The sequence below is a fragment of the Mytilus galloprovincialis genome, chromosome 6, assembly GCF_965363235.1.
Source record: "Mytilus galloprovincialis chromosome 6, xbMytGall1.hap1.1, whole genome shotgun sequence".
NCBI classification, from domain to species: domain Eukaryota; kingdom Metazoa; phylum Mollusca; class Bivalvia; order Mytilida; family Mytilidae; genus Mytilus; species Mytilus galloprovincialis.
This window is the reverse complement of record NC_134843.1, coordinates 58,094,501-58,108,266: the sequence shown is the minus strand read 5'-3', so window position 1 is coordinate 58,108,266 and position 13,766 is coordinate 58,094,501. Positions and strand designations below refer to the sequence as shown.

Genomic DNA, 13,766 nt, shown 5'->3' with positions numbered 1-13,766 from the left:
TGGTTGAAGAATTTAAGGCAATTTGTGAATATTCCATCCATAAAAATATTTTCCAGGTGTATACAAATTTTGTAGTTTGTGCAAGATTACTTTTAAGGAATGTGTGAACATCTTTATTTTACTTTGGTAAATTCTATTTGAATTACAGGTAATCTATCACAAGTAGAAAGTCTAAATGCAAGGTCTGAATCAAAGTTTAAATTGCAAATGTTCGTTCGTGTAACCTGGCAATTTGAATTAATTTTGCGTATACAATATGACTTTTCTTCACTTTGGTAAATTCTATTGGGATTATAGGTAATATATCACAGGTGGAAAGTCCAAATGTCAGGCCTGTATCAAAGTTTAAATCGCAAATGTTCTCTCGTGTAACTTACCAATTTGAAACAATTTTGCGTATAAAATATATCACAGGTGGAAAGTCCACATGTCAGGTCTGTATCAAAGTTTAAATCGCAAATTTTCTCTCGTGTTACTTGACAATTTGGAACAATTGTGCGTATAAAAAATATAGAAATAAGATGTCGCCAATGAAACAACTCACCACAAGAGACAAAATAACACCGAAAATAACAACAATGTGTCATTGTATGGCCTTCAACAATGAGCAAAGCTCATACCACATAATCGCCGATAAAAGACCTCGAAATGACACATGGAAAACAATTAGAATGAGATAGCTAAAGGTCTTAGTTTATGTGTATTATTATCCACGAGAAGAATTTCAAAGTATTTTTTTTTTAACTCGGACAAGTGTTTCTTTTATTGATATGTAAATTCAGTAGCATGTACTATGCAATAATGAGCAAAATTGAATTGAGCATGGCTGTTTGTGCATTTTACGGGAACATTCAGTATAAACATATTGTCTTTTTGTATATACAACTATTTTAAAGTTATGTCTTTTCATGTATAAAACTAGTAAGATTATTTGCTTACAATGTTTTTAAAGTGTGTACATGTCTTTACAAATTGTTCTCCCCTAAACCTTCTTTGTCTTGTGGCAAACCTACATGTAAACAGAGCATTGAAATGTTCTGGCGATAGTATAGACAGGAGAAAAATATATGAGGCTGGTATAAGTGAACTTTAAGTATAAAAATTGAATTTATTCTACATAAGAAAATGCTTGTACCAAGTGAAGAATATGACAGTTGTTATCCATTCGTTTGATGTTTTTGAGCGTTTGATTTTGATTTTGATTAGGGATTTCCCTTTTTGAATTTACCGCGGAGTTCAGTATTTTTGTAATTTTACTTTATGATAAATTATTACTACAGAGCTACCTGTCAATATACTACGATTGTCCATACTATTGTCATGTCCAGGGGATAAACCACTTATAAAATATAATCGATCGCATTTATTTCAACATGAAAAAACAAAATTGTCAAAACATTAAGGAAATTATCTCCCTCATGTAAACCTCCGATTACTTACTCGGTTTTAGCTTTACCTTTTTTAAAATTTAAAAGCACTTCTATTTTTAATAAGTTTTGAATTTTAAATTATAATGACCTTGAACATCACTGAAAATAAATTTATTGTCAAAATTTGAATTCTGCATCTGATGTAAAAAATAAATCAACATACTAGGTACTCTTGGTGTTATCTGTCACAATTTGTCAATAACACAACTTAAAGGGGCTGAGTTGGGAAAAATAAAAAAAATATATATAAATGTGTCTATTTGCTGCTCTGTTTTACAACTACTTTTTATATATAAATACGACCATTTTCTAGATTTAGCAACGCGCTAAAATGATTTATGCCAGCATTATTGGTAGGAATTGATGAGGAAAATATGCAATTTTGCATATGTAATGTTGGCTATTGAAATGGTACACTACCAATAATTTATGAGTTTGACTGTCCCTTTGGTATCTTTCTTCCCTCTTTTATGTTGTTTTACCTTCGTTGAATTGTTCTTTTTTTATACAGGAAATAGTTTTTGAGACTTTTCTTTAGTCTTTTTCACGTCGCTGATAAATCAATCTCAACAGTTAATCTAGGCGTAGACATGTTGGATACTACAAGTAGAAATATTATCACAGAATAATCAAAACTATATTTTAATATCAATTGTACTCAAACAGATGTACATCTGTCCAAATTTCTCCGATAATACAGACCAATATTGAATCTGAGGTGTCTACACAAGATACAATATATAAGAACATAAATTAAAAAGAGTCGTCAATATGTCACAGTATACCATTCTATACTTACTTAATTTGTTAGTTTTTAGGTCTCAATTTATTTAAAACAATATGCATACAAATTTAAAAAAAAAAAACAACAACAAAGAAACACACCAAAATCAACTAATACAGCTATACGTAAATACAATGTAAACACATTTCTGATATTGATAAATATAAAAAACCTGAAAAGTTAGTATTTACTAAAAACAGAAGATCACAAAACCAGTACTAATAAAATGAATACACTAAAAGTACTGACACAGTACTGACAAAATCAGTCCTTAAACAGTACTGACAAAATCAGTCCTTATGCAGTCCTGAAAAAATCAGTACTAAAACAGTACTGAAACAGTACTGAAAAAATCAGTACTGAAACAGTACTGAAAAAATAAGTACTGAAATAGTACTGAAAATAACAGTACTGAAAATAACAGTACTAAAATAGTACTGAAAAAAATCAGTACTGAAACAGTACTGAAAATAACAGTACTAAAATTGTACTGAAAAAAACAGTACTGAAACAGTACTGAAACAGTACTAAAAAAATCAGTATTGAAACAGTACTGAAACAGTACTGAATTCAAAGAAAGTATAACATTATAAGTTTTCTGTCTTTCCTAACAGTACTGATATGCACGAAGGTAGAAATGTACCAAAAAAGCGTGGGTAAATTATTGGTAGTGTAGATACATTAGCACATTACAGTTTTAATATTTCCGAAGATTTTTTGAACTCGATATAAGTCGCTTTTGTAACCAAAAAAACCACATAATTTTCTTAAAATATAGAAGCACCTCCAACGGCCAAGATAAAACATTCTTTGATTTATATATCTGATATATTTTATGTACATGTATCCAACTTGCAAATACACATATATGATATTTGCTAGATGTTACATGTATTCATTGTTGACGGAATGTACCTATTCTGGGTAAAAGTCACAAAATAAATATATAAGCAATAGGCATCACTGGAAAGTGTTAAACTCAATAGGTAGCACACTCATCATCTTTACGTAATTTTGTATTTTTTCTTCTGATAGTAACAGTCCCAGTACATAAAGCAAATACTAGTGTAAGTCCATTGCATTGACAATGTACAAAATGGCCACAATGCAGGTCATCCCGAAGGAAAAACTTATCTTGATATTTTGATTGCTGGCTAGTTTATTGACTGCTGTATAGAACACTGCCACAGAAACGGTTAGTAATCCACCTGAAAATAAAATGAATAACTCTTTTTTTTAGTAGGCCTGTGACTCATATCTACAAATAAACAACAAGAACTGTCTGGCGGGCAAACCTCATGAAATCATCCTTAAGGATGTTATTTTATTTTGTACACTGATACATGTATTGTATAGAAGCGAGCAAAAAAATGAACTTTTGTTTATGAGTGAAGGCAGTGATAATAAGGATATGTTTATGAAATATATTTCAAAAATACCAGATATAATAACATGTTTGTTGTAATATATCTGTTGAAGCCCTTGGATATTTTTAATGTGTGTTGTCCTGCCGGGAGGGATAGATTCTATTATGCTTTTGTGACATCACTAATTATAATGGACTCACAAAGAGTAACTTTGGCTCGTCATCTGATGAAGTTATTAAGCCGCTTGTTTTGATCAAATTTGTTACGTTACACTGATTAACTAGTGAAACAATAGTTACGAATTCTCTTTGTTGAAAATTGATTTAGAATATTTAAGTTTTGTAAATCTTAAACATCAATTCATATACTTATTTTACAAAGATCAACTTTCAGGAAAATGACAGTTGTTATCCATACCTTTGATGTAGTTTGAACTTTTGGTTTTTCGGTTTATTATAAACATTGGTTATCAGGGACTTTCCTTTTGAAATTTTCCTTGGAGTGTGGTATTTCTGTAGTTTATCTTTTCTCTATGAAAGTATGCCAACTTTTAAACTGAAAATTTTAGAAACATACTTTCACCAAGTATCGATTTTAGATAATGAAAAGCAATTTTCATTTTCTTATGAACCAAATACCATTATGTACCCTAAAAAAAATCATATCAAATCACCTGTAATAAAACATCCAATCACGATAAAACCATGAGAGCAACCTCCAATCCCTGTTCGTCTGCAAAGGAACCATAGAAATAATGCAGTTACAATCACAGAAGATACAAGTCCAAGCGTGGCAAACGCTCTTGTTGCTATCCAGAAATCTTAAAGTGATGCAAAGAAAAATAAGTTACATATATTCTTATAATATCTCGGGGGAAGCTCCCGAACGAATTTATTTTGTTTTATAGTAAAAGGATATGATGATTTGGATTACATGCTGGTGTCAGCTGGTAAAATTCTGGAACGTCAACTTTGCCTATTTTGACATTATAAAAGTGGGTTTTTTTCTGACGAAATAGCAGGTCCTATCAAAGTTCTGGTTGAAAAGCAGTGTTTACCTAGTTACCTACGCTCACATTGATGACAGGGACCGTTATAAACTTGTAGTGAGATGAGTTTCATTTGCTCCGTGTTGAAGGCTCACAGTAACTTTGAGATGAATAGCAACAATAAAAGCGCTATTCCTTTGCTTGTTGTGTGTATTTCTTGTACATGTAATGAATTTTTGTCATGGATGAATATCAAATATCCTTTTCTTATCATGCATGAACATAGTATACATAGGAATAAAAAAAAAACATAGGACATTCCTAACGTCAATATTAATGACATAGCAGCGTTTAGTTTTCCTTCAAACAGAATTTTAAATTATGCATCTTGTTTTGATCTTAAATTCAATTAAGAAAATATCATACAGTAGTCTTACCTATGAGTGTATTAAGTTCATCAGGCCAGGCATGCCAATCAGTGTTGGATATTAACATGGATATCCAACCTAAATCAATACAACCGTTACCTCCGATACACCACTGCCAAAGTCCTATGTACTGATTAAAATTCACCGAAGGAACGTAAAAATCAGCTTGAAAATTTTCAGTAAACGACAATGATTTTTCTGGTATATGAACTGTTATCCAAAATGGAGTAGACACTCCCATGATAAGCGAAAATATTGCAACTATAGTTGACACTAAAAGAAATTTGTTGAGAACATTCAGTGACTTCCAACTCTCAATGCACGCCATTTTGAAGGTTTTTAGTATGGAAATCGTAATGTCCCACGTCGAATAAAGTACAAATGTTCTATATAAAAATAAAACAAATCATCAGTCTTCATTCAATACATTATTTCTCAATTTTCTATATGAAGATTGAAAATTTCCATTGAATTACGTATACTTGTCTTAATGATAAACTGTATATCATTATGTCGCCGATGTGTTTTTTCTGTACTGTTAAAATGCACGAAAAAGGATATAATTTTTAAACTACAAGTAATTTACCACAGTTACATTGTTTATCCCTTAGGCTATTACACAATATGTTGGTTTTCAAATGAAACTTATTGAACCCAAATAAATATATATTTTGTTTGAAATACCATTAACATGTTCATTTCCATTCTCAATTTTATAGCTTAATTCAATAATTCTGCTAAATAAAAGAAGTCCATCAAAGAAGAATATTTCGAGCCTTAAGTTACCTTATCGAACATTTATTCAATTAAGTTCACATAACTAGTTTGACCCATACACGGATATTAGGCACGACCATATCAAGTAGGGCATCATTCCGTTTTAGAGGAACCGAACTGGGTTAGTTTATCTACATTTATATAGAGTGACATATAAAGGATACGACCGTTGATCTGTGTAATACACTCTATATGATGATTTGAATTTAGCGAAAATTCGGATACTATTAGTAACACAGTGTTCAATTGTCCTAATACGACAATTTATCGAGTCAATAAAATTCATATCGGGTGAGGCGAAGCCAAACCCGATATGAATTTCATTGACCCGATAAATTCCGTATTAGGACAATTGAACATTGTGTAACGAATTTATCCTGATTTTGTTATATTACATATCATAATATTTTTTAAAAAAATACAATATTAGGACAATATCAACCTAACATATTTTAGATATTTAATCTAAAACTGTGAAAAATTCAAAATATTAGGACTTACATATACTTGATGCTTTTGTTGTCTATTAATCATGCTTTTCTTTGTCTAATATGGTCTCCTTTTTGTTTGTATTGTAGTCCTGTAATAGTATGTTGTCATTTCAATGTTATATTTAACTTTGTCATTAAAGTGCGAGGTTTGGCATGCCATAAAACCAGGTTCAACCCACCACTTTTATTCCCCTTTAAAAGTGTCCTGTACCAAGTCAGGAAGATGGCCATTGTTATAATATTGTTCGTTTCTGTGTGTGTTGCATTTTAACGTTGAGTCGTTTGTGTTTTCTCTTATTTTTTAGATAAGACGTGGCACGGTACTTATCTATCCCAAATTCTTGTATTTGGTTTTGATGTTATATTTGTTATTCTCGTGGTGTTTTGTCTGTTGCTTGGTCTGTTTCTGTGTGTGTTGCGTTTCGGTGTTGTGTCGTTGTTCTCCTCTTATATTTAATGCGTTTCCCTCGGTTTTAGTTTGTTACCCCGATTTTGTTTTTTGTCCATGGATTTGTGAGTTTTGAACAGCGGTATACTACTGTTGCCTTTACATGTATATAATCAACTCAAATTTTCTTTTTTTTTTATTAGGTCAATGTTATAAGGGAGATAATTCCAATTGACGTAATAAATAAGGGAGATATTTTCAATTGACGTAATAAAAAATTGTACTGAAATTTATTAGGACAATATCAGCCAATCAAATTGCGAGAAATTACTTTAAATCAGGATAATATAAAACATCTCATTAGACGTGTTAGAAAAGTCGACATTACTGCTGGCGCTCGAGTGGGATGAAAAATGAATACTATATGATGTGGGGACCATCTCAATAAGTACAAATACTAAATAATTGTGTTGCATTGTACTTGTTTGGGCGTATTTGGTACTGTTGAAATAAATCTTAAACAATTGTACTTGTTAAAGTACTCAGGAGAAGATCAAATTTATTTTTTAAGAACCAGTAAAGGTTAAATAATTACATTTTTAGATAAATTATTATAAATACGCTTGTGAATAATTTATCTTGTTTTAACATCTTGTAAAAATAAGGTTAAAGGGTGTACAGCCGTATATATATATATCAGAAAGCCATAAAGGGACACACTAAAAAAATAATCCGTGATCTCAGACTGATAATCCGTGATCTCGGATTGGTAATCCGTACCTGAATAACTATAACTACAACATTTCAATCACTTTTTCTATAAGAAAACATTGCATTTACTGAAAGCTAGCTCAGAGTCAACAACAACTAATAAATAAATGAATGTCCCCTTATACATTCGGAAACCGGCGAGTACTCTGAGTTGGTACTTTGTGTCTCTTTTATTTAGTATGTAAATCGTTATATCCCACGTCGGATGAAGTACAAATGTTCAATATTAAAATAAAACAAATTATCAGTCTTCATTCAAGACAGTATATCTCAATTTTATTTGATATCCTTGTTAACACTCTCGACTCGTCATAGTTTGACAATTTTTTTCTTAACTTGGCATAAACTTAACCCTTATGGAAATTCAGAGCTCAATTTATTTTCAAGTTCAATTGTCCACCAATGGCTACACCATATAAGAGACATCAATTAAGACGGCAAACGCCGAGGGAAAAAAGGGATTATACAAATTTTGAATACAATAAAGTGTGCGAGTGTCGATGCAATAAGACGGTAAGAGACAGTGAGAGTCGTTTGGAACTTTATAGAGACAGCAAAGGAACGAACTAAAACAAATATTTCAATTATGGGCTGGACTTTTCGGGAGACATTAAACAAATGCTACCCAGCCATATAATGGATATAGGAAGATGTGGTATGAGTTCCAATGAGACAACCCTCCATCAAAATAACAATTTAAAAAAAAGTTAACCATTATAGGTCAAAGTACGGCCTTCAACACGGAGCCTTGACTCACATCGAACAACAAGATATAAAGGGCCCAAAAATTACTAGTGTAAAACCATTCAAACGGGAAAACCAACGGTCTAATCTATGTTTAAGGAAGTAAACAATAAAATCTCAAATTTGTATTTTAAAATAAATCATCGAGCATTCATCTTATGTAAAAGGGGGTTCGTGTTTTCCAAATAGTTTTTTTTTAATTCTTATATTTTCTAAATCGTATCAGAATGAAAGCAAAACCATAGTTTGTTTCGATTGGGAGTTCATCCATTTTTCCTTTATTTTTTGCAAGAATTTGTTGAATCTGAGAATGAAATAAATTTGCTTTATTATTTTATTACATTTTGCATAATTAGAATTACATGTATGGTTATAATTATCTTCAATTTACAAATTTACAACGTAGTTGATTTTAAAATTCACATTTAATGATAAATTGTTGTTCTCTAACGATGCTCAATTGATCATGTCTTGCATACTATAAATAATGTATTCCAGTGGCCATACCTGCAGGTAATAAAAAAACGGTAGAGTATTTATAATTTTAGAGATGACCCCAACATCAAATTGTATTCATCTTCATTCCAACACGAGCGACAACAGTAGTATCGACTTTTCTAAAACGTCTATCAATACACTTTACAGGATTTTTTTTTTTTTTTTGTTTGATGGGCGAATTTTCATAATGGCTTATGCAGGGTTGGATTATGCAGGGTGCCAGCAGATGCTAACGCCACTAAAAAAACATGCGTGTAAATCGCCCGAGCGTTTACATAAAGTTTGAAGAACAAAATAACTTAATCCGAATGAAATTTAAAGAACTAATTAAAGAGCCTTGTACTTCGTCAATCACTTGTAAATAAAGAAAAAAGACAAAGTGACGATTTGCTTTTAAATCAAAAGATATCATTCTTTTTTTAGGGTATTTTTTGTCATTTAAATTCTCCCTCGCACTGCTCGCCAGAATTTAAAGTATTTAATCTCTAAATTCAATAGGATATAAACAAGACAAACACAGATATAGGATTAGTTGCTCACAGTAACATCTTATTTGCTCTTGCGAAACAATATTTTATTTTACTTTATTGTACATTTTTCTTCGATTGAAACAATATATAAATACATGACATATGACATTGCTCCTCTTTCGCATCGTTTCTTTCCCCCCGGCTAATACCTCTAACGCCTGTACGTACAATAAACACAGCAGCAACTGCATATATACCTATGTGACCAACTTCAATTCGACGTAACTGCGAACACCTTCGATACTAATACATTTAAATGCCAAACTTTATATAGAACCATTTAACCCCACCCGTAAAAACCGCCAAAACTTTCCTCGTGCCTTATGCACCTCACATCAAATGTATAAATAGTACATTCTGTTACAAAACCAGTATCTGTAATCTGTAATAATTACTACAAATAGCAAACGGGAAAATCCCTATTTCAAACGTAATAAAATACATATAGCTCCGCAAATGTTTCGAACCTTATATTATATAAATCAAAGAGCTCACTTATATTCGGTTTTGAGCGTTCCTGATGGAGTTAAATCCAGAAAAGTGCTTCTGACGCAAGAAATTAAAAACGGGTAGTTTTCATATATTATATAATATATTTGTTAAATTTAAAATTTTTTTTTTTTGCATAGTCTGAATCTACTGTGAATTTTGCTCAGTTTACTATTGTTCAAAGCAATTCCTTATCTGCTGAGATACGATGTGACTTGAATTTTACGTACCAGTTTAATGTTTATTTTTACGTTTCAATCGACCATCTATTGAAAATTTTGTCGATGCGGTCAAATAATTTTGTACTAAAAGTGTGCCTAAGGTATCAAAACTACTGAAATTTTGTTACATGTCAATATATTGAATAATATGAGGACATGCTGGGACTCTTAATGTGTGCAGAAATTTTTTTGTAGTCATGTGTTTTAATGATGCTTTTATTTTGTATAATCTATCCTGAAATTAAAATATTGCTGATTGTATCTACATAGATCAAGGACGTATAACTAATATCTAATATACGGCCTTGCATAGATATACCAAAATCGTTTTTTTTTTTAATTTATAGATTGGAAGATCACAGCAACGTTTTATGCGTACTTTATTTTCAAATATTTGTATTTAATCCTGTTTATATAACGAAAGTATTAATTCTACTTTATTTTCGATGTTTATACTACGAAACAAAGATAATTTTTCATTGTACTAATGAACTCAAAATCGTTCAAATTTTTTTTGTCGTGTTTTGAAATCCCGGACCTGCGCAGAAATGTACAATGTACTTCCTTTTTCCGGTCTCGTTTGTATGAAACTTTGAGTAAAATATATATTTATCAGTCTAGAATAAAATAGGAAGGAACGCGCAATACCAATTTCATTTTTAATAATTCCTAGATATGAAAAAACGTTACCTGATGATAGCGTTTCTTTAAAATTGAGAATGGAAATGGGGAATGTGTCAGAGAGACAACAACCCGACCAAATAAAAAACAACAGCAGAGGGTCACCAACAGGTCTTCAATGTAGCGAGAAATTCCCGCACCCGGAGGCGTCCTTCAGCTGGCCCCTAAACAAATATATACTAGTCCAGTGATAATGAACGCCATACTAATTTCCAAATTGTACACAAGAAACTAAAATTAAAATAATACAAGACTAACAAAGGCCAGAGGCTCCTGACTTGGGACAGGCGCAAAAATGCGGCGGGGTTAAACATGTTTGTGAGATCTCAACCCTCCCCCTATACCTCTAACCAATGTAGTAAAGTAAACGCATTTCTTTGTTTACATTGCATATGACGTCATAATTTAAATAACGTCACAACTAAAATCCCTAAAAACAGAACCAAAATCGGAAACGTTACGGTATTTCCGTTTCTTTCTTTGAACAAATATTTAAGTTACAAAAAAATAATTCATACAGACTTCGTCCCCATTTACAGGTATTGCCTGCCTCATATTATCTAATATATACGGCCTTGCATAGATATTCATAATAAAGTGCAAATATGGTTGAATTTGATAGGTATTGGAATATATATTCAGTGCCCTTTTATCATTGTAACCGAGATCGTTTTTTTAATTTATAGATTGGAAGATCACAGCAACGTTTTATGCGTACTTTATTTTCAAAGATATTAAAAATATTTTTTAAAAATCAATGTAGAGCGGTCCTGGTTACAAGTTAACTTAGTGTTGAGCAGACCAGTCAAAAGTTAACTTGGGAACAGGTCTGGTTTCAATCGGATTTGCCAAAGCAAAATTTAACTTATGTTAACTTTATGGCAGGACTGGTTTCGAAGTTAACTTATGTTAACTTCACGGCAGGACTAGTTTCGAAGTTAACTTCTGTTAACTTATGACAGGACTGGTTCGAAGTTAACTTATATCAACAGCGGACCTGTTTCCAAGATAACTTATTGGCAGACAAAAAAAAGTCATAGGACCAAGTCCGCTTATAAAGTTAACTAGATTTTGGTCCTAGGACTGGTCAGAGCAGTCCTAAATCCGGTCACAGGTTAACTTTGACTAGCCCAAATGACTGGTTATCAAGTTAACTTGCTGTACAGTTTAGGACTGCACCCATCTGTAGGACATGTGTTCATTAACAATATTTGAGATTATAAAAGGTGAGTAAATTAGACAAGAGAAACAAATGAATAGAACGACAACACAGAAATTGATACTTGATTTTTATAAACGTTTTTACGTCTCTATTAAGTTTGATTTTTTGTCGATTAGTTATTTACCCTACATCTTCTTTTAAACACACTTTAAGCTTCTGTTTTCGATATTTTTCTCTTACATTAACCAATGAATAAATTTTACATATAAAAAACAAATTAGACTCTTGAAGAGAAGTGAAATATACCGGAGGGATATTCAATCTTATCAGTTGATGACGTATAAGATTACATCTAATGCCTATCAATCTATAGTTACAGTAGCGAAATACAACCTTACTAGGCTAATCGAATTTATAAATGCAGCTATTTCTGAACCAACTCATAAAATGTAAATTTAGGATTGCCTTTCAATTAAATTTGCTAACAAATTCTTTGCAAAAAAGGGCATCCACTTTATATAAAAATAGTAGGAAAATATAAATGTAGGAGTTCTCAAACAAACTCCATCGATATGCTTGTATGCACAGTGGGAAGCCCAAATAAATGACAAATATTGCAAGATATTCTCGATTCAAATTGTTATATTTCCATAAAAAAAAATGTTCAAGCCAACATTTGACCCTTGATGTATACATATAGATGCTATGTTTCATTAATGGAGATAAACTTCATAGCATGCTTTCTCATATACATGTACATGTATATCAATTTCCTTAATTCCATTTTTTGGTTTCAACTTGTTCTAATCAGAAGAAAAGTGTAATTAATGATGATGAATATGAATCGGGATTTTTAATGAACTGTTCAAAATTTATAGCAACTTTTTACACACATGATCTACTGAGATTAATGTTGATATCAAAACTCTCAAAGTGTCAAGACAAGAATAGTGTGTATGTATAAATATTGCGTATCAACGTTAGGTCTATATCTGCTCACATTAAATAAAAGACAGGAAGACATATTTACAAAAATTATTATTCAGTTAAACTAGTGATATTTTTTTCAATAAGCAATTTAGGTTGTCTCAATAATTGCGCATGCTCACATCAATTGTATAAGTGGGTATTCAAATAATGGCCGTTTGAATTTTATGTTGTGAGTCGTTAAGAAAAAAAGATGAAATTTGTTGCACATCAATCAATTTTAGTGGTTTTCCTCAACTTTAACAGAATGTATCAGGAGCTGGTTGACCAATATGGAATACAAAACAAAGTCATGTATTAAAGAAAACGGCTGATATTTGCAATTATCGTTGCCCAAATCTCGTCCTCTTCTCCTCGAATGTGACCACTGAATAGACTAATTACCAAATGAGTATTTGTATTATATGCGCGTCACGACGGATGCCACTTTTTGATCATAATCTGCTCAACCTTTCAGAGTACCTAAGATCACCCTTTGTTGTGGGGTTAGTGTTGTTAAGTCTTCATTGTCCTATATATAATGTGTTTTGAAGACTTTTTTTTCTTTGGTGGTTTTTCTTTTATTTTCATTTTCCAATGGCATTGTCAGACCGTTCTACTATGGATTATTCCGCCTCTCTTTTATTTAATTCTTGTCTACAAATCAAGACTAGAATCGTTTACTTTTCTGCATTGGCTAGAGGTATAGGGGGAGGGTTGAGATCTCACAAACATGTTTAACCCCGCCGCATTTTTCGCCTGTCCCAAGTCAGGAGCCTCTGGCCTTTGTTAGTCGTGTTTTATTTTAACTTTTAGTTTCTTGTTTACAATTTGGAGTTTAGTATGGCGTTCATTATTACTGAACTAGTATATATTTGTTTAGGGGCCAGCTGAAGGACACCTCCGGGTGAGGGAATTTCTCGTTACATAGAAGCCCGTTGGTGACTTTCTGCTGTTGTCTGCTCTATGGTCGGGTTGTTGTCTCTTTGGCACATTCCCCATTTCTATTCTCAATTTTAGAAACACAGATCCTCTACTTTTGTTGAAGATT

General features: G+C 31.8%; 1 long non-coding RNA gene across 1 annotated transcript; it reads right to left on the bottom strand.

Annotated features, from left to right (window-relative positions):
• Window positions 1-2,870: 2,870 nt before the first annotated feature.
• Window positions 2,871-5,126, bottom strand: LOC143079968 (uncharacterized). The gene is made up of 3 exons (XR_012979567.1): window positions 5,007-5,126; window positions 4,255-4,401; window positions 2,871-3,422 (listed from the first exon to the last, which is right to left on the bottom strand). It is a non-coding gene; the product is annotated as an uncharacterized LOC143079968 (long non-coding RNA).
• Window positions 5,127-13,766: the final 8,640 nt, after the last annotated feature.